This window comes from Tachypleus tridentatus, chromosome 13, assembly GCF_004210375.1.
Source record: "Tachypleus tridentatus isolate NWPU-2018 chromosome 13, ASM421037v1, whole genome shotgun sequence".
NCBI classification, from domain to species: domain Eukaryota; kingdom Metazoa; phylum Arthropoda; class Merostomata; order Xiphosura; family Limulidae; genus Tachypleus; species Tachypleus tridentatus.
In genome coordinates, this window is record NC_134837.1 from 54,444,114 (window position 1) to 54,469,618 (window position 25,505).

Here is a 25,505-nt window from a genome sequence, read left to right on the forward strand (position 1 = left end):
ATTATCGTATAGTCAGTTATATACACACACTTGTCATATATAGAAGCCACGCATAATCATTTAATGATGGTTCCCAGTTTTCCCTCATGCTATCCACAGTCATTTAATGATGGTTCCCAGTTTTCCCTGATGCTAGCCACAGTCATTTAATGATGGTTCCCAGTTTTCCCTGATGCTACCCACAGTCATTTAATGATGGTTTCCAGTTTTCTCTCATGCTAGCATTACATGCTTGCATCAATCAGACTTCTTTCCTCATTTTTGGAGGGAACTCTCCTTATTTTATTACTAGATCATGTCGAACGGTTGTTTATCAAGTTGCAATGTTTCCCAGCAATGAATCCATCAACTCGTGGACTAGTTTCTTTGAATAATGTATTCCTTGTTTTTAATAGGGCAGATTGAATATTCTTTTTCTCATAGCATCTTTTTCTTGACTATTATTGGCGGTTGAATTATCGGAATCCATGTTTTTTACACTTAAAACGTGCCCTTTTTACACCTTTTTATCTGGTAGTTATATTAATGATATAAAAAATTCTATGAAAAAAATTAATCATCAGGGGTGCTCTAAGATTAAACAAGCCTCCTTCGTCCCGCTCGAGGTATTGGTGAATTCAGATTATAGTGATTAATGTTCTTAGAGTCCGATTGTGATTTATCGGGAAAAATTAAAGTTTTGCAGTTCAAATATGAAAGACTGATGAGGCATGAGTTCTGCCATGTAAAGTAAGAAAATAAAAACTCACACTCAAATAATTAATATTTGTTGATATTTGCAGTTTAAACCCTAGTGTTTTTAAAATATTTCATCAGTTGCGTCCATCCATATTTGTTTGTTTGTTTTTTAATTTCGCGTAAAGCTACACGAGGGCTATCTGCGCTAGCCGTTCCTAATTTAGCAGTGTAAGACTAGAGGGAAGGCAGCTCGTCATCACCACCCATCGCCAACTCTTGGGCTACTCTTTTACCAACGAATAGTGGGATTGACCGTCAAATTATAACGCCCCCACGGCTGAAAGGGCGGGCTTGTTTAGTGTGAAAAGGATTCGAACCCGCCATCCTCAGATTACGAGTCGAACGCCTTAACCCACCTGGCCATGCCTTTCCATCCATCATAATAATACAAATAATGTAAATAAGGATTACTTCAAACGCTTATATATATAGAATTCCATATAAACTACGAGATGCTACGGTGTAACAATATTAACCTGAGATAATGAGAAAATATAAACGGTTCGAGTAAGGTGTCTTCAATTCACAGCGATTGAATTATAAACAGAACATACGACTCGTACCGACTTACGTAACGAAAATTGTTATAACTATTGCTTTTGAAATAATTAACTTTTAACATTCTTGTTATGAAAACAAAATAACCTACAAATGTTAAATCGTTAAATAAACTAAGTAATAACTCTTGTACTAAACAGTCTTGTATATTTAACATCAAAACTGCGGAAAGAATCTTGATATGCTATATATATATAAAAGGTCAAAACGAATATATAAATTACAAATGATGAATGTCTAAAAAATTCCAGTTTCTTTCAACGGTACTGTTATCGGAACTATTAAATTTCCACTAAAAAAAACCAAAAAGATGGGTCTAACGGTTCTGTTTAGCGTGCTAGACTGCGGATCTGAGATTTTTTGTTTCGCATTCGGTTTCCACCAATGAAAGTTTCGTGCATGCGTAGTAAGGATGACAGTCAAATCATTGTATCCGGTTTCACGAAAGTAGATAATGGGTGGTGTTGATTATCTCTTCAAAATTAAGGATGCCAAGCGCAGATAATTTTGCACGAAATCCAATAAATGAATAAAAAATGCCTTTCCTTATGACAGTTTGTTAGAAAATTTTAAGAAAAATAGGAAGTCAACTTTAAATTAATTTATAAGTGCCAGTTTGTGTGTGTTTGTGTTTTCTTGTAGCAAAGCCACATCAAGCTACCTGCTGAGTCCACAGAGAAGAGTCGAAGTCCCTGCTATTATCGTTGTAGCGTAAAGTTACAGGTCAACAAAACGGGTGTTTGTTATACTTTCAAAAAAATATATATACTGAAAGCGATATTGTATTGTTATTGTCTGCATGAAACAACACAAAAAGTATTCTAACAGGATATGTATTCATAAAAAACCGAGTGCTTAAGGTCACTTTTAAATGAACTTTAAGTAAGATAATAACATGAGTATCATTACTAAATGACCATTACCTTAAAAAATGTCTTTATTTTACTAATCAGTAGAGTTTTGGCCTTAATGTACTACTTCTGCCTCTTAATAGAATGGGACGACGTGGTACATTTCGTTTAAGAAAGCAGTGTACGTTAAATGTTTTATTTATTGTTTTAGTAGAAAATACATAATTACACGTGTTTGTTCTACTTCGCGATAGATGGCAGGTGTATACATGATTCATAAAATTCCAAAGATCTGCCGTCTTGCCGTCTCCTGAAAAGGAAGTTGACACTTTTTAAAATGTTTGAAAGCAGTGGTTGATCACTTATTATAAAATAATTCTATTTTCGACGTAAAGTCTTTTCGTGTGAAACAAATTTAAATGATTTTTACAAAATCCATCATCTGCAAATAGATGCTTTTGCTATCCAACTTTTGTATTAAAAATCATTTTAGGGATTTATTAAAAGTTCCTATTAATGTTTTTCAATATTTACTAACTGTGTAAGAAGGGGAGTAGCCAAAAGTATTAAACTTTAACGGAAATGTTTATAAACAACAATTTCTATTAAGTTATAACAAGACTTAATCCTCTGAAATATTCATTTCGTTCATTTACTATTTTTCATGATCATTTGGTTGGGACGCTGATATAAAAATAATAAAAAAACTTATTATTATTTGGAAGTAATCTAAACAAAAACAGTTTTTATAGATTACATTAGGTAAACTTACAATTTTCATAAAATGTGGAAAACAAACAGATATTTCATTAAACACAGATTCGCCACATCAAATTGCTTTACTTCAGAACATTCGAACCGTAATACGAAATTTCATTTTTTCAACTACCACTATTCTGTGATAGCTACATTAAATTTCCTTGCATTGATCTTTTTTACATAATAACTAGTGAAAAAACACAGGTTTTAAAAACAAATCTAACGTATTACTAAACATGCTGTAACATTTGAGTTTCGTACATGTCATATAAATTATTCTGTGATAGATCCATTACATTAATTTTTTTTTATATTTGCAACTGCTCTCTTTCTACAATAATAATAAAAAACAAATTCAGATTTTATTTAGACCGGCGACTTTTAAAGTATGCTTTAAATAAATCAAATCTAGCGTATTACAAAACTAGAAATAGAACCAGATGAAGCCCCCCCCCCAGTGGTTCAGTGGTATGTCTGCGGACTGACAACGCTAAAAACCTGGTTTCGATATCCGCGGTGGGCAGAGCACAGATAGCCCATTGTGTAGCTTTGTGCTTGATTCAAAACAAGAACCAAATGTAAATGTTCTTCAAAGAGAGACTTAAGCAACTTCGTCAGCCCTGGATATCTCAAATATAATGTGATCGTTACATTGCCAAAAACTTTCATTTGAAAGTTGTTATTACTAACAGCATAACAATCAGAGTTTCAAATACAAATTCCACTTCAGTGAATAATACATTTAACTCTTTAAATGACAATAACTTTTGGTCAAATTCATCTACTGAAAATTAAAAAAATAGCTTTAAAAACTGCACAAGTTTTTGGTTGTAAATGTATAATTTAGTCTATTTTTTTACGTGATTTGGATTAGTTTATCACCCATGCATGTAATTTCTTTAACAAATTATTGTGTTTGTTCTTCTTGGTTTGCCCAGCATGTATGTCGCTAATTTTAAAATGCAGTGTTACTGATATAATAAATAATACGGGTGATAATTAGGCTAGATACGAATAAAGACATTTGTTGTATTAAGCAGTGGTAAAATACTGGGTGTGCATCAACATGTATACCGGTAAGGAAAAAACGTCGGTGTTGCAAAATGGCCTTCGCACAACTCTCTGGTTTCGTATGAAAAATGGCTTTAGTGTAGTTATAACTTCGGGTAAACCCCATTTTACCCCACCCTTAATACCACACCTTTTCCATGACCACTTTAAATACTGAATTGCTAAGTTTCTATTTTCAATGTAACGACAAAGCTAGGAAAAACAATGGGATATTTATATTTAACAACAGGTATTAAAATTTAAGCTCGCTAAACTTTTTAGGATATTAGTGTAAAGCAACACAAAAGACATATGCGAGTAGTTATCCCAGCACTCCCGCATCCAAAAGATGGCGCTTCACGCTGATTGGCTGCCTCAGGAAGGGAGAACCGTCAAAGATCAGTGCGCAGTTAGGAGCTCGTTGCCAGCCCACCATTATGCCATAGTTCCAAACTTTAACATCAGGGGCGTTGTTATGGAAGCGTTGTTAAACCGCGGTAACATATCGTTATGATACAATGATTCACATAATAGTGTATAAATATGACTAAAGGGTTAAATCGTCCTAAAAGGGTCATACTTTAATTAAAACTTACTCAATGAATTATTTAAAGATTTTCAGTAACGTGATTATAATAAAAATCCTGGACACAATATATCTTTTAACAATTTATTAATTTTTTGACAATAAATATCTTGAAATCTGTTCTACATAACAATACACATTTAATAACGACGTAATTACCTAAAAATATTTAATTTACATTTAGATTTTGAACAGATATATCACAACTATCTTTATAGGATTTAAAATAACACAGCAATTTTCCTTTGGACACATGCCAATAACAATAATAAACATAATATACAAAATAAGTGCCCCACAAAAACGAATATGGTTCTTATAGCACTTTTTGGCTGTAAGTTCACGTTGATAGTTCTTGATGACTTTTATAATGTTGAGATTATCTGGAGGTAGTACTAATGAATCAAAATATTATTTTTCATTTTGACCAAAATATGTGCAGGCCGAGTGGCTACCAGATTTATGACTCGGATTCAAGTTGATAATGTATAATCGTTTCTCTGCTTGGTCAGATAGTCGATCACTGACAAATACAACTCCATTTTGTGTACATAAATTTTGTAATAGTATCTAATAAATTTATACTGTGTTCATAGCTTTTCAGATATCAGTTATGATATTTCTAGACTGATCAAATTGACTGAAATTTTGCATGTGGTAGAACATTTATAGTGTTGGGTAAGACACTACTGAAATGTTATTCAATTCAAAAAAATTCCATGTGTCACCAAATTAAAGTGAACTTTTCTAGCAGATAAATTTAATATAAGATCAAAGCCAAAGAGTGTATATCATTCCGAGTATTAACTATATCAATTCCTTGATCTTGAAACTGCTTTCCACTTCCACTAAATAATGTTTAATATCTTCATGCATATAGCTTCGCAGCAAAATCTGGCTGTAAAGGTCGAGTGTGAATCTGTTTTTCATCTGTCTTGATTGACACAAAATTAGAGCTGTAATGTTGAAATCGTATGAAGTTATCTTCCAAGAACCATTAAATGCACCACTATCAACACATCTTATAACAAGACCATGTAAGTACTTGTATAAAAAAGTCTTATCAATAGAAGCTTATAAGTTTCTCTTGGAATTGAAAACGATTTGCACATTATATATTTCGAACGATATTTCACTCTTACTTTGACAGTATGACTGACGAGCTGATCTTGAGTTTTCTAACGTAGATAGAAACGTATTGTAGTACCATTTTGATTCCATATCTGTTATTTGACAAAACGAATCATTCCCTCGTTTGAGTTAGCGTTTTAAATTTACACCATTATGCAAGAATTTGTTCTGCAAAAAGATATCCGAATGCAGATGACTGATCATGTCGACTGTTTGACTACTACGTGTGTCTATTTGTCAGTCTTTGATTCCATCATTTTCACCATCGTTAAAACCTAAATCGTCAAAATTAGCTGCTATGTCTTTTATGCACATGGACAATGTCAAATGATTTCTCTTAGCTTCACCATTATAGCTCAGTAAAGTTCCTATGTAGCTTTTATATGCGTAAAGATTGTAAGAAGAAGAAATTAGTTTGTAATTCAGATGTCAGCTTGAGAAGACAGAGAATGGAGTAACACGTTTACAGGTGCAGAGGTATCTTCATGTAATGTTAGTACCGTAAGGCTTGACAGTCTTTGCCTTTACATGAAGATAAGATTGGGCTGGATTTAAATATTCATCTCCTCATCCTGATATAGAAAATTCGATAGGTTTTCTGACGGTCTCTGAAAATAGAGGGTAATATTAGTCTACTGATTTTTTTCAATATTTGTGTGGGAAGGAGAAAAAATAAGTCTAGCTCAGATTTTATACATTGACAGGACTTTTCATGTAGTAGGAGAGTCATGATTGTTTGTCAAAAATGTGTGAAGTCAATATTCTTTTTCTTTTAGCTTTAGGTATTCTAAACACGGAACACTTATATTTCTTCTTTTTAGTATGTAGAACTTCTCTAGTCAGGTTCTGAGTTCCTTGTATTGCTCTTCGTTTTCCAGCATTCACAAAGGGTTTTTCTTGTATGACATCTATGCTAAATTTATATCAGACTGAACTGTTTGTTTACTTAAGAATACAAACAAATTGCTCGAAACGTTCCTCAGTCTTTGTCCCCATTGCCATTGACTACCAGCAGAATAAGGTAAACCATTTCCCACTTACTAATCATAATATGCGTCATTGATGACTGATTTGTAATAGTAAGAAACTCTCATGATAGCAAAGATGTAGCAAAATAAAGCAATATATACTCATTCTTCTTCGTTTAAATGAGATAGGGTGACCAATGTTGTCCTTTAAAGCGATCTCTGTAGTCTGAAAATTTGGTCTAGAAACGGGTCTGTATTGAGTATTTATAAATGTTTCAGTGGTCATGTCTCCTTTCTGACCTTTAACTTGAACGATTGGTATCAGTGGTACATATAGATCACCGACAATGCTAGGTTCCACAACATCTGCGTAAACATAGAACTAGTAAAACACATCATGTATATTACCAGTGTATGGAGCCACAGTGTTCTTACTTATCGAGTGATTAGTATTAAATCCAAACATAACTAATACTACAGGATCAACCGTTATAGATGGTCCATCAATAACTAATAGTACAGGATCAACCGTTATAGATGGTCCATTATTTATACTCTTTTTTACTTTTTGGGTGAATGAATCACAAGTAAATATACGTTTATTGTGGGGTTTAGGAAAAGCATCTTCTACTTTATTAAAAATTCCAATTAAATCTTCAGATTCTTTGTAATGACCTGGTCTAATATGATTTAGTACGGTAGCAGAGTGACAGTCTGAAAATTATGATATATATCCTGAACTTTCAGGTACGTTATGTCAATTATGTCAACCCTGTAACTCGACAAAAGCCACTTACCACGAACCTTCAAGGTTGATAGATGGAAGATGAGTGATATTGTTTATCCATGATGATTAAAGTGGCGCCACATTCACGCTTTAACAGTAAGATTACATCTTTCTACTATAGACACTTTTGTTTAGTTATGCGTAGTAAAGAAGTGAATGTCTTGTTCATTGAGATATTGTTGAAAGAGGCAGTTAATAATATATTTATATATATCAAAACGACTGGTATGGATGGAGAAAGCACTAATAGAGGAGCTAACAACGTTTCGACCTTCTTCGGTCATCGTCAGATTCACAAAGAAAGAAAGGGTTACTGACCGGTAGCTGACCACATCTTTGAAGTCGGTTGCGTAATTGAGAGTAGGAATGTAGAGGGCATGCTTAGATGCTGGATTGTAAGTAAGGCTTCTTTAATTTTGCGTTTGTTTATGTTTGTTTCTTTATTTAGTATTTGGGTGTTTTCTATGGTTATGTTGTGTTTATTTGATTTACGGTGTTCTAAAACGTGTGAACGTGATTTTTTGTGTTCTTTGAATCTGGTTTTTATTTTCCTACTTGTTTCTCCAATATGGAAGTCGTGGCAGTTATCACATTGTATTTTATAAGTAATGTTGGTGTGGTGTTTGTCAGTGTAAGTTTTACATAGTATATACCTCAGTTTTGTGCCTGGTTTTTGAATAAATTTGGTATTAACTGGAATGTCATATTTTGTTACTATTTCTGGCCAAATGTTGGTTATTTTTCTCTTGATGTCGGGAATATATGGTACGCAGCAGTATATGGTTTCGTGATTTTTTTATTCGTGAGATATATTTACTATTGTTAGCTCGTTTTGCTTTCTATCTAGGTGTGTGCGTATAATGTTTTCTACGGTTTGTGGAGGAAACTTATTGATGTTGATGAAGTATTGTTTTATTTTGTCTAATTCATCGTTAATTTTATCTGGTGAGCATAGTTTTTTGGCTGTGTTTATTTGGTTTCTTAGTATGTTGAGTTTCTGTTTTGTTTCATGTGCTGAGTCACAAAGAATGTGTAGTTCAGTATGGGTGCTTTTTTTCGTGGATTTCTTTTTTAAATTGTGTATCGGTTCTTGTACTTTTGAGGTTAAGAAATAATATTTGATTGCTTTCTTTCTGTTCAGATGTGAAGTTAATGTTGGGATGTATAGAGTTAATGTGAGTTGTTCGCTCCTCTATTAGTGCTTTCTCTACCCATACCAACCGTTTTTAAATATGTAACTTTCTCTACAAGTGGGTTTTCTCGTCATCACAAGGCAGTTAATAAATTCTGTCTCAGCATGAGTTTCAAGTTTACAAGGTTGCTGACCCTGTTTTAAAATTTTTTGAAAAGACTTTACATGTGTGTGTGTTTTATTTTCTTATAGCAAAGCCACATTGGGATATCCGCTGAGTCCACCGAGCGGAATCGAACTCCTGATTTTAGCGTTGTAAATCCGTAGACTTACCGCTGTACCAATAGGGGACGACTTTATACGCATTGCACCTTTCTTATCCTTGAGTGGAACAACTAGTACAAATTTATAAAACACATCGGTACATGTGAGTAAATACTTAAACTGAGGAGTATATTGATTTAAGTTAGAGAGATCCACCAAGTGAGCTTGCCATTGTTCAGCAGTTCTAAAACAATAACCCGGTTTCTCTAAAATTTATATTTTACTTGTTTGTATAAAGTATATACATTATTTCGACTTAACCAGTTTTTAACCTGATTTAGAGATGCAAGTTTATTTGATGCTTTTACGGATCTAAATAAAGTCTGTACTCCACCCAAACTAGCAGAATATAATACATTGTATGGATTTAATATATGTTATTTTCTACAACGCATATTTTTGTTTAGTTTTTACCATCAAATTTTTCTATAACTGTAGTAATCGTTTGAAATTTACAACATACGAAATTAATTCTTAGATAATTCAAAATATTACTTAGGTTAAAAGAATGACAACAGCCTATGACGACAGTCAAGACACAAATAAATAAATAATATAATACTATTTTATTTAAAGTGACCCCGTTTAGATTCAATAAGTTTAGATCTTTTTATCAAGTCTATTATGTTTCATATACTTCGATCTGTCTACATTTCAAACAGTGTTTTGGAGAATATGTCGTTGAACAAGTTGATTATATTACTGTTTGAAACAGATTTTCCACTAAAAACTAATTCTCCACGATCACTTCATTTCAGATCACCACTGTAATATATCAAGTTTAGTAGAATTTCGGCTTTCGTCTTATGTTTCTGAGGAACGCTTTAAATGATTTCTCCATTTTTACGAATTTGTGATTCCATTATAATTTTAACGGGTTCCATGGCTTTTGAATGAAAGGTATGATGGCGTTGTTGCAGTTGGTTTATCATCTTTGTATTATCATCTAAGAGTATTGTAGCAGATTATAAGATTGACTTCATATCTTTATCTATAGAGTTTAATATCTTAGGTACAGGCCTTTCATAAACTTTGGATTGATAAAGAGAGTGTACCAGTTCTTCAGAAACGATAACCATTCGTTTTGCCATATTTTTGTATTTCAGCAGCCTTACCAATAGCATATCCTGCCAAACTACCAAATTATAAAAGTATTGGTGCTAAGAGTAAAGTTAAAAAGCCTTCTTTTTGTATCAGCAAGTTTATTTTCTGTTTAACTGATGTTTTCTTGACAGCCAGCTCTCTCAATAATGACATGAATTGTCTAAGTTTATACTTTTGTATGTTCATTGTGAGAACATTTAATAGAATCATTTTTAGATCCGGCAATTATTCCTTTAATCAGTTTACGTTTTGCTTTAAATGATGCACTGAGCAACTCTTGATGTTTAATTCCAAGTGTCATGATAAACAAATGAAAAGAGGCTGTTGAGTACAACATATAAAACTGTTTAGTTATACACCCATTTAGGTATTACATTAACTTTGTTCACACCACAGTGATATAAATCGTTAATGTGAAATGAACGTGACAGTTGATTTTGGGAGCTGATCAACCTTGGGGCATCCAAACAACTCCAGATTGTAACAAGAAATTTTCATTATCTTGGTTTTCTCTCTCCTCTTTTCATGAATGATTCTAAAGTTCTCGCTCAACAGTTCAGCCACACTCCGCAGGTAGAGATAGTCTATATTACCATTTTGCATGGAATGTTTGTTTTGTTTTTGAAGTTCGTGCAAAACTACTCGAGGGCTATCTGCGCTAGCCGTCCCTAATTTACCAGTTTAAGACTAGAGGGAAGGCAGCTAGTCATCACCACCCACCGCCAACTTCTGGGTTACTCTTTTACCAACGAATAGTGGGATTGACCGTTGCATTATGACACCCCCCACGGCTGAAAGGGCGAGCATGTTTGGTGCGACCGGGATTCGAACCCGCGACCCTCGGATTACGAGTCGAACGCCTTGACACACTTGGCCATGCCGGGCCTGCATGGAATGTTATGAATGTGCCGCGTCACTCAATTACACTGACGACGATCAGCATTTCACATATTTACTTGTAAACGGTTCTTTAAACAAGAGCTTGCTTGTATATCTGTTTACTAAACGTTTGAATACAAGTTCTTTAATTACATATGACCCATTCTTCAAACAAAATCTTTCTAAGTTGCATTACTGTTTCAGTAATGGTAATAAATGAGTATATAGCCATTTAAACAACAGTTTAATTTACTTTGGTATGTACACTGTAACTTTATTTCCAGGAAAAAAGTCCGATCCTCAGACGGATCTTTACGGGCATTTACGGTTTCAAATCAGATGTTTGTCTCATTGCAACCTGATAAGCTTCTTCAATATATTTTACACCTGATGGAAACATTTGTCTTACTAAAACATTAAACTGAGACTTGTCTCTGACATTCTTGAGTAAAATAATATATTGAGAATTTAAACTAATATTACGCAATTCTTTGTCCTGATGAAATAAATTCTGTATAATAAAAAACATCGATAAATTCAAATGGTGATTTCCACGTGTAAAAAGTTGAGACACTCGTTTATTTTCTCTACGTTATATCATAAGATCACTAATGATATAAAGATCTGGTTTATCAGACCTAAATACTCATGAACATTTTGATAAATTAAATGTTGGAAATATTTTGCATTAATGTTTTTATAAAGTGATAGTAAAATTATACGATGTTTTCAGGAATGTTATAAATTACTTTACGATAATAAGTAAAACGTTACTTACAAACTATGATTTACCAATTCCTGTCGGATTTGACACTAAACATGTAAAAGGGTGTAGTATATGGTTATCCATTTCAAACTCTAATGAGAAAAAAACGAAACATGATTTACCTTGTATAGATCACGTTTCAGCGCACTTGGGACCTGCCTCCAAGGCCCAGCACAGCCCTCTTTTTAGTTTATAGATCAGTACGAGGAGGTAGTTCTATTAGATGAAAAACATCCTTATCTGGATGGAATGATGTTAAAGTCTGACAGGAGGTGTCATTTGGTGTAAACTTGACGACAATTGTTCTTTTCTTCCTTGTTATAAGTGGTCTGGGTCTTTAAATTCCTACAAGTCTTCTAAAAGTCACAGTTATGGGAGGTTGAAAAGGACTGAATATATCAATTATCATACATTTCATTTATGAAAATTTCAATTTTTCATTGTTGATGAAATTTGGAACTACGACGTATTTATCTTTGATGGTTCTCCCTGAGCTTAAGACGGTATCCTCTGGATGCTGAAGTGCAGGGATAACTAATTCTGCATTAACTGTTCTAATTTTGAATTGAAAGTTTATAGACGGAACGCAGGTAGTAAACAGCTAACTCTTGGGCTACCATGATCAAATAGTGGGATTAGATTGTTACTCTTATAACGCATTCACGACCCCAAAGTGTAGACAGCAATCTTGTGGCGGCAGAACTATGGTCTCTTTAATTCACAATGTAACAATACAACAAGCAGACTACGTCTGGCTGTCACTAAACTACACAGTCGTCCCTGGTCTTCAGTATTATGAATATTTTACTGAACAGATTATCACACGGACTATGCTTTCATTTTTAAAAGGAGTTTATGCTCCGTGATTGACGTAAGCCTAATCCAAAACATTATTAATGAAGAATAGTTTGATGATGACTAATTACCTGTTATATATTAGGTTTATACATCTTATACATATTGTAAAATGTGGTCTGAGGGTTCGTCTCTCTCCCGTTTGAAAAACTGCGCATGTAGGGAAAGCTCAACATTTACTTTTGAAATGACAGGAGAAGAGACATAAATAACATTGATGCTAAACTTTATTTCACACCCAGGATATCCTCTACTAAATTGTTAGGAAGTAATCACATTATTCTTCACATTTTAAAATGTGACGTGACTTAAAAAATAAAAATCTGTGTCTTCGATATGTTATTGTTGAACAGTTATTAGCATGATTGAAATTCTCAACAATTAATTTTCACGATGGGTGGTATAAGTAGCTCAGATCTTTGATTCTAAGTGAAACAACAGTTCAACACAATTAACCTTTCTAAAGCCCATGGAATAATTTAAATTAGTAGATTAACTTAAACTTTTGCCGTCATTGGAGAGGGATACTTTTGCTTGTATTTTCGTAAGCTGAAACGTCACCAATACCTATCTTGATACGCTGAAGCGTCACTAATTCACATATTGACACATTTTTTGATCTATGAGTGCTTATTACAAACCATTTTCTGTTGCTGTAGATTTGATATTATAATTATTGCATGTTAGATTTTTAGAGAGAACTGAGTGAGATTTATATAAGATTTGTGTTTTGTTAACGTTTAGTTTGCTGCACACGTTTTAAACATATCTCATTTGCTTTGCTACTTCTTTACTTTACAGATTTCTGTATAAAGAAATCTGTTGAATGTTTGTAGGAAAGATTCATCATTAGATAATTTCTCAAAGTTCGAACAAGAAGGTCAAAGAAGTCTTATCATGTGCTCCTAGTTGTAACTCGTTGAACCGAAATACATACAAATCAGATAAATCTGAAGGCTGTTGTTGTTTGCAATTAAGCACAGAACTACACAAATGGTTATCTGTGCTCTGCCCACCGCGAGTGTCAAAACCCAGTTTTTAGCATTGTAAGTCCGCAAACATATCACTGTGACACTGGGAGGCAAATATGAAGGCACGTCAAAACTGACAATTAACCTGTATCGAATTATATGCAGAGTTCATAAAGCTTTGCTTTCAAAAACATGTGTTTTATCTTGTTCCCATGCGTTGTGTTATATTTGCCAATATAGTTGCGCAAACAGATCAAAAATGAATACGTGAACACAGTAACTCAGTAAATAAATGAAGCTTCAGTTTTTAAATTATCAACTGTTTAAAGTAATACTTTACACATTTTAAACAGTCTTCATTTTTAAAATTTTTGAAATACTTACAAGTGATCACAGTGAGTTTAGATAACTATTATATAAGTTACCAGTCTGTGAGTCACCCTGATTTTTTTAACTGTCTGTCCTAATGTCAGATGTTTGCGGACTTACAACGCTAAAAGGTGGGTGACTATATCCGTGGTGGGCAGAGCACAAATAGTCCATTATGTAGCTTAACTACAAACAAACAAACAAATCGTATATCAATTCTTTCAGTGAAATGATCCAATAGATAATTCCAGACGAGCTTAACTCTGTTATGTTTAACATAATAGAATCTGAATCAGAGGGTTCATGGCTCATTGTTTTGACAAAACAAAAAACAAGACGTTCCGCACTTTGAGGCCATTATTACACTATAAGAGTGACGGTCAAATCCCATTATTTTTAAGACAAGAAAAAATCAGGAGTTCGAAGTGGGTACTGTTGATGTGATGCCTTCTCTATGGCCTATCATTACACAATTAGAGATAGTTTGTAAGTGCAGGTATGTGTAGCTTTAATCGGATATTCTGAAACAAACAATTATCATAACAAATTCAATTCCTTTGAGTTGAGTAATATGCCTCAAGCAACAAGGTAAAATATTTAGATCAATTGGAGGTAGGAAGTGATTTTTTTGGTGGTTTTCCAGTGCTAAAATGACCTTTAATTATGTCTCCTCAGAACAAAATACTGTTTTTCTATTGTTTCTTCTTCCAAATGCTTTTCAATCGACGTCGTTCCTTAATTTCTCAACCAAGTGATTTGAAACTTGGTAAAGTTTCACCTTGTTTAATCATGCCCAGAAACCGCTTTCGTATTTTTTCTTTAGGCCTTTTTAAAGAATTGTATACGGCCAAAGTTCAGGGAAACCAACAAAATTATATATTGTGGACTCCTGTGCAGTCATATTTACAGCAATTGGCACAATTATAATTTTCAATTGTCCAACATATTAACATGTACAAAAGGGCAGATTTGCCCATTTTACTTTTTTTTTTAAGGGGGCAGAGCTTATAAAAAAGCAATATTTTTACATGGGATTTTAAACGAGATACTTTTGTACAGGTCCCACACATTGACATAAAAATTATTCATTTTTGGTACTTATAGTGGGCCAAAATCTCACGAAAAGCATAAATTTATGAGTTTTTGACACCCACTTAGTCGCATTTCTGCCTATTTACATGGAATTTAGTAAACATATTTGTTTTTACATGTCTGATGCAAATTTATTAAAATATATGAAATATGCCCATTTTTGGTCGTTTTATGGAAGGTCAAAAGGTTAAGTAACTTCACAATTTTAGGGGTTTTGGTCAATTACTTAGCCCTGTTTCAACCAATTTACATGAAATTTGAAACAAATATACTTTTCCATAGGCAACACATATAGGCCTGGCATAGCCAGGTAGTTAGGGCGCTCGAATCGTATTTTGTGGGTCGCGTGCTCGAATCCCCGTCACACCAAACATGCTCGCCCTTTCAGCCGTTTCATCACGTGACGGTCAGTCCCACTATTCTTTGGTAAAAGAATAGCCCAAGAATTGGCAGCGGGTGGTGATGACTGGCTGTTTTCCCTCTAGTATTACACTGCTAAATCAAAAACCAAACACATAAAAACGGAAAGCGGAGGAAGAGGCTCAAGCGAACCTGACCCTCCCTGGTCTATAAGACCAAAAAACCGATAAGGCAAGAAAGACAAAATGACCAGTCTGGCTGAATGTCAAGATATATTCTATGGCATAAGCTTCCAACTTATCCCCATTTTCTTAGAAAAAATACAATAAGAAATTCTGCAACTTGATGATACTTCATCATAATTTACCTTTTAATTAAAGAGGCCAACATTTACGATTGAATTCAACATGTCTCCACCACGAAATCTGATAAATATATAAACATTTTTATTTAATAATTCATGTAAAATATCGTGTCTTGTTGTCTCTTTTGCAAAATAATGAATAAATACAGGATTTTTATTTCACGTTTTGAAAAACAACATCAAACAAAATATAATCACATGCAACTTGAAAAAAGGTACATGACGTTTCTGTCTGTCTGTCTGATATTTTGATGTTTTGCAACGATTGTATAGACTGTAAACCTTGAAACGAGATGTTGGTATATACGGTTCTATCTGAGGTGGAACGTTTATTTACACATTTTCATGTTTGATTGTTCGTTTTTGAATCTCGCGCAAAACTACATGAGGGTTATCTGCGCTAGCCGTCCCTAATATAGCAGTGGGAAGGCAGCTAGTCATCACCACCCACCGCCAACTCTTGGGCTACTCTTTCACCAACGAATAGTGGGATTGACCGTCACATTATAATGCCCCCACGGCTGAAATGGCGAGCACGTTTAGCGCGACGGGCATGCGAAACCGCGACCCTCAGATTACGAGTCGCACACCTTAACACGATTGGCCATGTTGGGCCTCATTTTCAAAATAAGAATAAGGATTTTGCAGTTTCTCATTTTTGTGGATGATAGTTTGGATTATTTCATTATATCATACTCATTTAATCATTCCATAAACTAAAACCTACAGAATACTTCTCGTTTCACAATTTCCAGTGGTAAATCTTCTATAGAAATTATCCACAAAGAAAGGAGTGAGATCGGAAGTCGGCACGTGTATGTCCTCTTCCGCTCTCTCTTTTCGTAACGTTCTCCATATTCAACATACATACAACTGTTCGGTTACGCTGAAAAACTGAACCTTTCGGCTTCACAAGAAAATATATTAAGTTTTTGATAAACAGTTCACACAACGTGAGCATAAACACAGTATATGTAGTTACTAATGATATTTTACTGTTTTAGTAATCCCCGCTCGTACAGCAGTAAGTCTACAGATTTACAACGCTAAAATCAGGGGTTCGATTCCCCTCGGTCGACTCAGCAAATAGCCCGATGTGGCTTTCTTATAAGAAACACACACGCTATTTTAGTATATTGTTTGTTTGTTTTGGAATTTCGCACAAAGCTACTCGAGGGCTATCTGTGCTAGCCGTCCCTAATTTAGCAGTGTAAGACTAGAGGGAAGTCAGCTAGTCATCACCACCCACCGCCAACTCTTGGGCTACTCTTTTACCAACGAATAGTGGGATTGACTGTAACATTATAACGCCCCCACGGCTGGGAGGGCGAGCATGTTTGGCGCGACTCGGGCGCGAACCCGCGACCCTCAGATTACGAAGCGCACGCCTTAACGCGCTAGGCCATGCCAGGCCCATTTTAGTATATACTTTCAACTCCACAGTGCTAACCCCATATACATATCTATTTATATATGTTTATTTAAGAGAGCTTCAAAAATGTTTTATAAAACAGATATCTCAAAATGTTTTGGTTTGAATTTCTTGCAAAACCACACCAGAGCTCTCTGCGCTAGCCGCCTGTTAAGCCAGAAGAAATATAGCGAGCTAGTCATCATTATTCACCGGGTACTATTTTTACCAACGAACAGTGGGCATGTCATTTTATACCGCTCCGCAGCTGAAAGGACGAGCATATTAGGTGAGACAGGGATTTGAACTCGCGACCCTCATCCAACTGGTGGGCCTGGCATGGCCAAGCGCGTAAGGCGTGCGACTCGTAATCCGAGGGTCGCGGGTTCGCGCCCGCGTTGCGCTAAACATGCTCGCCCTCCCAGCCGTGGGGGCGTATAATGTGACGGTCAATCCCACTATTCGTTGGTAAAAGAGTAGCCCAAGAGTTGGCGGTGGGTAGTGATGACTAGCTGCCTTCCCTCTAGTCTTACACTGCTAAATTAGGGACGGCTAGCACAGATAGCCCTCGAGTAGCTTTCTACGAAATTCCAAAAAACAAACAAACATCCAACTGGCTGTGCCAAGCCCTCCCCAAAGAAAAGATAACGGGAAATGTACTTAGCATATCCCCCCCCCCCAGTGGCTCAGCGGCATGTCTGCGGACTTACAACAACACTGTAACATATCCAAACATTAGATGAAATATAATTAAATGTAACTATACACAAAATAAGTATCCAATACCGGACACAAATTATAAGGTGGATTATTAAGTGATTAGGTCTGGTTTGTTTTGTTTTTTACACACTTTTCAAAACATTTTTTGTCATGATTAATCTCACAATAGCTGAAATAATAACGTAAACTCGTTCATCTCCAAAAATAAATAAAAACAAATATTCTTCTCCAATGACATAAAAAGATCTAGAATTTAAACTCCCTTGTGAGAAACTTAAAACAATCGCATATATGGCAAAATCGCTTCAAGGTTGTGATTGATGCTGTTACTTTTGGCAAGGGCTCGGCATGGCCAAGTGTGTTAAGGCGTTCGACTCGTAATACGAGGGTCGCGGGTTCGAATCCCGGTCGCACCAAACGTACTCGCCCTCCCAGCTGTGAGGGCGTTATAATGTGACGGTCACTCCCACTATTCGTCGGTAAAAGAGTAGCCCAAGAGTTGGCGGTAGGTGGTGATGACTAGCTGCCTTCCCTCTAGTCTTACACTGCTAAATTAGGGACGGCTAGCACAGACAGCCCTCGAGTAGCTTTGTGCGAAATTCAAAACAAAACTAAAACAAACCTTTGACAAACTATTTAAAGCTCTGAAAACACGTGCCGTGTTTGATTCTTGGCCGTTAAGCTATTTATGTTATGTCTTTCTATTTGCTTGCTTTTTAATATTTTATTACTAATAGAAACAGTCCGTGCGTGAGTTGAAAGCCTGTATAAACAGTGTAATTTGAGAAGTAATCGCTAATCAGTTTTTTTTGTTACACTTTTATAGTTGAAGGATAGATGGATTAATTAACGTTAAGTGATAGTGTTAAACCTATTTTAACTTCTATGCAAATCTCAAGTGTGTAAGTAACTCATCCAATTTATAACTAAAAATATCACTCCTAACTGATGACTGGTATAGATATAAGTTCAATCAGTGTAAGTTGTTTTATTGCATATGTGAACGTACATACGTATATTGCATCAGTATATAGCTGGTGTGTACATGATAGTCATGTTTGTTCTTTTGATAGTGTGTTTTTGTTGTTGTTGAAAGATCAAAACTTTTGAAACACTGGTTAAACATGTTTTGCACTGTTTGAAGGGCATTTTGTTCTATTATATTTTGTGATAACATCTGTAGAGTAATATTTTATTTACGCAAGTAAGTTTTCTATTTGAGGTACTTACGAACTACTTTTTTTTACTGAAAACGAAAATTTTAAGATTTAAGAGAAACAAATCTGTAATTTTCTCTTGTATCGAGGATATCAACAGACCTAATATAATAAAGGGTCATATGTATAATTACACAGATTTAATAGATCGTGTTTTTGCCATTCTCACAATCATATGCATGTAACATAGTTGCTAACGTTTGTAAGATATGTCCATAAACAGAGGGTTAAGAACGTTATATTTAACAATTTAAAAATTTTTACACAAGATGGAAAGTCAGTATTGAATAATTTTCCTAAACTTTGGTCCGGATCACTTTAAAGCATTTTTTTTATTATGGAGGATTTGAGCATTTTCGTGGTTTTAGGTTAGAAACTCTGCAAAATGTGATCGGATTTCTGCAAATGTCTGAGCACAGTAAGGCTGAGATTCTAAAAAACAAAAACAACAAAAGGAAACTCGAGTTATTGATCCTAGATATTAGAAAGGACTTTCTGAGTTTTCAAAAGTGAAATTTGACGTTATCTAATATATACGCATGAAATCTCAGAAAGGAGCAGGGGTTCGAGGTTATACAGTCTCATAGTTTTATATGTTGTTAATTTGCTTTTAATTAAGCACAAAGCTACACAGTCAGCTATCTCTGCTTTGCTTTCCATGGGCATCGTAAGTCCGCAGACATACCACTGTGACATTGCGGGGGGATACTTTTATATAATCTGCAATAATTTACGAAAAACTACAACACAAAACATATGAGTAAAATTGTTTGATGTTCTTGAGCAAACAAATATGACTAAATCATAAAATATTTCAGGAAAGAACGATGAACACAGTTACATTTGTGTGTGTGTCCACTTATAACTAGCAAACTAGTGATTATTACCAAACATGACACGTACTGTTAGACCCCCCGTCGAAGAATGACATAGAGGTAGGAAATGTTCCCCACATAACACTCTTCAGGACCCTAAATATAGATTGTTCGTTGTATCTACTTATGTCTGGCGAACTGCTAAGCCGATTGTCACCAACTTTATTATATACCTTTAGGATCTGTCAGTGAGTCGCATGGAGTGGAGGTTGGATGATTAAAGTTCGTGTCTAACCTCCGAGGGTTCCTGTACTTCACCTTCCTTGAAAGAATACATCAAAAACTAAGAACACATTAATTTTATAATCCAGTAACAGCGATTCCTTTGTATTTAATTGTCAGTTTACTGAAGTTTTTGTAATGAGTATGAATTCCCTACAATAAGGTGCTCTTACAGTTTACTATACAAACAAGTACTTTCTTTAACACGCTTGAGCTTGAACGAAATATTGTATTTTTTGTCCCTTGAATGTAATATGCCTGAACACACACACACACACACACACACACACATATATATATATATAAATGCATAGAATTAAATGAAAATAAAACATTCGTTACGCGGTTTGGAATTATCCTTATTCTTTATTTAACATTTTGGAAATGAAATATTTGAATGCAACTGTGGGATTAATCTATTTCATTACCTCTGGAAACACATTTATAAGGTGCTCGTGTCTACTAAATTAACACATTTATAAGGTGTTCGTGTCTACTAAATTAACACATTTATAAGGTGCTCGTGTCTACTAAATTAACACATTTATAAGGTGTTCGTGTCTACTAAATTAACACATTTATAAGGAGTTCGTGTCTACTAAATTAACACATTTATAAGGTGCTCGTGTCTACTAAATTAACACATTTATAAGGTGCTCGTGTCTACTAAATTAACACATTTATAAGGAGTTCGTGTCTACTAAATTAACACATTTATAAGGTGCTCGTGTCTACTAAATTAACACATTTATAAGGTGTTTGTGTCTACTAAATTAACACATTTATAAGGTGCTCGTGTCTACTAAATTAACACATTTATAAGGAGTTCGTGTCTACTAAATTAACACATTTATAAGGTGTTCGTGTCTACTAAATTAACACATTTATAAGGTGTTCGTGTCTACTAAATTAACACATTTATAAGGTGCTCGTGTCTACTAAATTAACACATTTATAAGGTGCTCGTGTCTACTAAATTAACACATTTATAAGGTGCTCGTGTCTACTAAATTAACACATTTATAAGGTGTTCGTGTCTACTAAATTAACACATTTATAAGGTGTTCGTGTCTACTAAATTAACACATTTATAAGGTGCTCGTGTCTACTAAATTAACACATTTATAAGGTGTTCGTGTCTACTAAATTAACACATTTATAAGGTGCTCGTGTCTACTAAATTAACACATTTATAAGGTGCTCGTGTCTACTAAATTAACACATTTATAAGGTGCTCGTGTCTACTAAATTAACCTATTTCTGTACACATTTGACCTGTCTTTGAACCAGAGAAAGAGAATTCTGTAACAAACATTAAATGAAGGCGAATGAGTGATTAACTCATCTCTTTACAGAAGAATCACTGAGCCGTAATGTAGTTGACACAAAAAATGAGTTATTTTACAAATATCTAGTAATACGTTGGTTCTACGCAAAGTTCACAAGTGACGCAACATAAAGAATTGAGAGTTAAAATCATATTATGATTGTATTTTACGTCATCAACCTTCTGCTTCAGTGAACACATCCTCTGGAAGCATGCAGGTGACTAAGATATCACAACTGATAGTAAAGTTTGAAAATATTACCGTTTATATGCCATTAAAAAATACTAGTCAACTACGGTTAATTAATGTTGCCACATTAATTATCATTCCAACTTTGAAACGAGTCTTTGAAAGTGTTTGCAGCAACATATTGAAAAAGATAAACACTAATTAAATCTTAGGAAAACTATTTTGGTATCTGGCCGACATCAGATAAAAAATGAAGTTTGCAAAACGAATTAAAAAGGAAAAGAACACATATATTCGGAAATAACACAAAACATATTTGCATAGCGAGCTTTGGGATCATAACATATTTGTTCAACGACTTGCCGAGTTAACCAATGGTCATTACATATCTTTAAATCATATGATATTTCTACAACACATTATGGCCCTGTTGATCATAATCCAACAGGGTCGAAGTACATTGACTCAACGTGTTGCTAAAATACTAATAAGACTGTCGTAATTCTTCCTAGGCTTCCATCATATATTTGCATATAGTTAAAAATATGGTGCCTGGAAAGAATTACGGTAGTTTTATTGGGTTTTTCGACAATGCATTGAGTCAACACATTATGGTCCTGTTAGCTGCAACATAAAGAACTTTGACTCGTAGTTGAATGTTTGGTTATGCGTTGAACAAATATGTTATGGCATACGTATTTAAATACCAAAATGGATAATGTAAATCATAAAAATATAAGTTACGGCTTTAGAGTTACTAGTTAATACCAAAGACAACTGCAAGTGTATATTAAGAGTCACTGTGTGTGTATGTCATATTTTGTATGCATATTTATAGATGAATTAATAAAAGCATAGAATATTCTACAAATTCTACGATATTATGATGTAATAATACTCAACTGAAACAGTTTGAAACACTTAGAAGTTTCTAGAAACATGGGGCAATAGTACAAGCGCCAATTTATAACAGTTGAACTACGATAAACTATACTTTTAAAAATAACCAAATTTTGTTTACAGTGACATGACGTAATGAACAAGCGCCAATTCATAACAAGTTTGTTTTTTGAATTTTTTCGCAAAGCTACACGAGGGCTGTCAGCGTTAGCCGTCCCTAAGTTAGCAGTGCAAGACTAGAGTGAAAGCAGCTAGTCATCATCACCTACCGCCAACTCTTAGGCTACTCTTTTAACAATGAGTAGTTGGATTGACTGTTACAATATAATGCCCTTCCGGCTGAAAAAGCGAACATGTTTGGTGTGACCGGGATTCAAACCCGCAACCAGCATATTTTATTATATTTAAATGAATATAAATAAATAAAAAATTGAGAAATCTTACTTAAATTTTCTGATAACCATTTTTAATTATGAATAAAGTCATTTAACAACTTGGCATTACTTTATGGGGATGTGCAACTTGCCGCAAAAAAAAATGCTTGTTTAGAACATGATAGTAGCAGTGGACTTGGAGAATGGATGGTGGTTGGGAGCTATACTAATTTGTTTGGACAGCTGGATGGGACTCTTCATGCTGGTATAGTTTGTTTGCTGTGCTGTTAGTTAGTGCCTTTCTACAATATTGGGGGCTGGAATGCTAACTTCAAGAGGAGTTTTCAACTTACTTACCCCCAAATGGTAGTACCTTATTTTCTTTTTCTTGTTTTTATTTCAATTAATTTTTCTTCTTTACTTGGGAGAGCAGTCACCTTCCCACAAATGTCTGCAGGCAATAAAGGGTGATATAGATGTGGGACGTTATGGGCTTGAGCACCCATATCTCACTCTCCTAATTTCCATATCTATTGCTACTTTTTTATTTCTTATGTGAGACTGGAGAGTGGAGGTTAAGACTGATAGAAGGTGTATCCCCACTGCAATTTGGGTCCTGCTTCCACAGTCACCTCCAAAACCAAGGGTACATTTTATAATTCCACATTATAGTTTGTATCCTGGGATCTTTTCAATTCGTGCAGGGTTTTTTTTGTTTGATTTATTTTTGTTTCAGTTTGTTTTTGTAAGTTATAACAAACTAATACAATTAGTCAGAGGTTTGGATTTACTGTTTTTAACGCAGTCCTTCTTTGTGATTTTGCTTATTTAACTTCGTTAAAATATATTCATTTTGAATAAAACACACATATAAACATATATTGTTTGTTTGTTTTAAAACCCATATCAAAAGTAACACGAAAGCCGTATTTTTATTTAACTTTGTAAATTCTTAGGGGAAGGCAATGAAAATCGTTGCTGGAAACATATCTTAAAATGTAATGAATTAGCTTTAGCAAAATTAATTATACGTGTATAAGAAGACAACAGTCATGAACAAGAATTTCACGTATCCGACGCCAATGGTTATTAAACGTTTTTTTTTGTTGCCGTTTTCTTGTTTCAGCTAGGCGGACCACAATGGCTTGTTTGTTTGTCTGTTTGGGAATTTAGCAGTGTAAGACTGGAGGGAAGGCAGCTGATCATCACCGCTCATGGCCCGGCATGGCCAAGCGTGTTAAGGCGTGCGACTCGTAATCTGAGGGTCGCGGGTTCGCATCCCCGTCGCGCTAAACATGTTCGCCCTTTCAGCCGTGTGGGCGTTATAATGTGACAGTCAATCCTACTATTCGTTGGTAAAAGAGTAGCCAAAGAGTTGGCGGTGGGTGGTGATGACTAACTGCCTTCCCTCTAGTCTTACACTGCTACATTAGGGACGGCTAGTACAGATAGCCCTCAAGTAGCTTTGTAGAAATTCAAGAAAACAAACAAACATCACCGCCCACTCATGGGCTACTCTTTTACCAACAAATAGTGGGATTCATCGTAACATTATAAGGCCCCCATGGCTGAAAGAGCGAGCATGTTTGATGCGACGGGGATTCGAACCAGCGACCCTCAGATTACGAGTCGAACGCTTTAGCCAACCTGGCCATGCCAGGCCCACCACAATGGCATTTAAAGACGTAGCTGTGATTGTTTTCTGTAATTATGAGACACCTTACTCAGTCCACCTGAAGAAACCCATAATCTACTGGTGATCATTGGACCATATATTGAGTACCAATGTCCTAGACTACCAGTGCCGGTATTAAAAATTATTTGCCACTTGTTGGACATGAATTTAATACGTTTGTGAGTGGGTTGGTGGGGAAGTACTTGGGTTATTTTTTCATAGCTATATATTATCATTTTTGTGATTCTACGGCTCTTCATGCACCAGATAATAAATATATGACGTAAGTTTAATCACGAAACTGACAATTATTCTGTTATTTACTATACTAAATTGTTCTTGGTGTAACGTTGTTAGGTGTGTTTTATTTCTAGAAGTTACATAAACAATAAAATAAAGTTTGAAATGAACTGTTCTATTACTTCAATATTTATTATTATTATCTCCAGTCTTATCATATGACCAATGAGAGCCGCTTTTTAACGATCATCAAGACCTGGTTGGTGTGCTGAATATATAGTTCATCAAGATCTGGTTGGTGTGCTGAATATATAGTTCATCAAGATCTGGTTGGTGTGCTGAATATATAGTTCATCAAGATCTGGTTGGTGTGCTGAATATATAGTTCATCAAGATCTGGTTGGTGTGCTGAATATATAGTTCATCAAGATCTGGTTGGTGTGCTAAATATATAGTTCATCAAAATCTGGTTGGTGTGCTGAATATATAGTTCATCAAGATCTGGTTGGTGTGCTGAATATATAGTTCATCAAGATCTGGTTGGTGTGCTGAATATATAGTTCATCAAGATCTGGTTGGTGTGCTGAATATATAGTTCATCAAGATCTGGTTGGTGTGCTGAATATATAGTTCATCAAGATCTGGTTGGTGTGCTGAATATATAGTTCATCAAGATCTGGTTGGTGTGCTGAATATATAGTTCATCAAGA

General features: G+C 34.8%; 1 long non-coding RNA gene across 1 annotated transcript; it reads left to right on the forward strand.

Annotated features, from left to right (window-relative positions):
• Positions 1-2,521: 2,521 nt before the first annotated feature.
• Positions 2,522-20,827, forward strand: LOC143238865 (uncharacterized). Its single transcript, XR_013020811.1, has 3 exons — positions 2,522-5,579; positions 8,813-8,987; positions 20,047-20,827. It is a non-coding gene; the product is annotated as an uncharacterized LOC143238865 (long non-coding RNA).
• Positions 20,828-25,505: the final 4,678 nt, after the last annotated feature.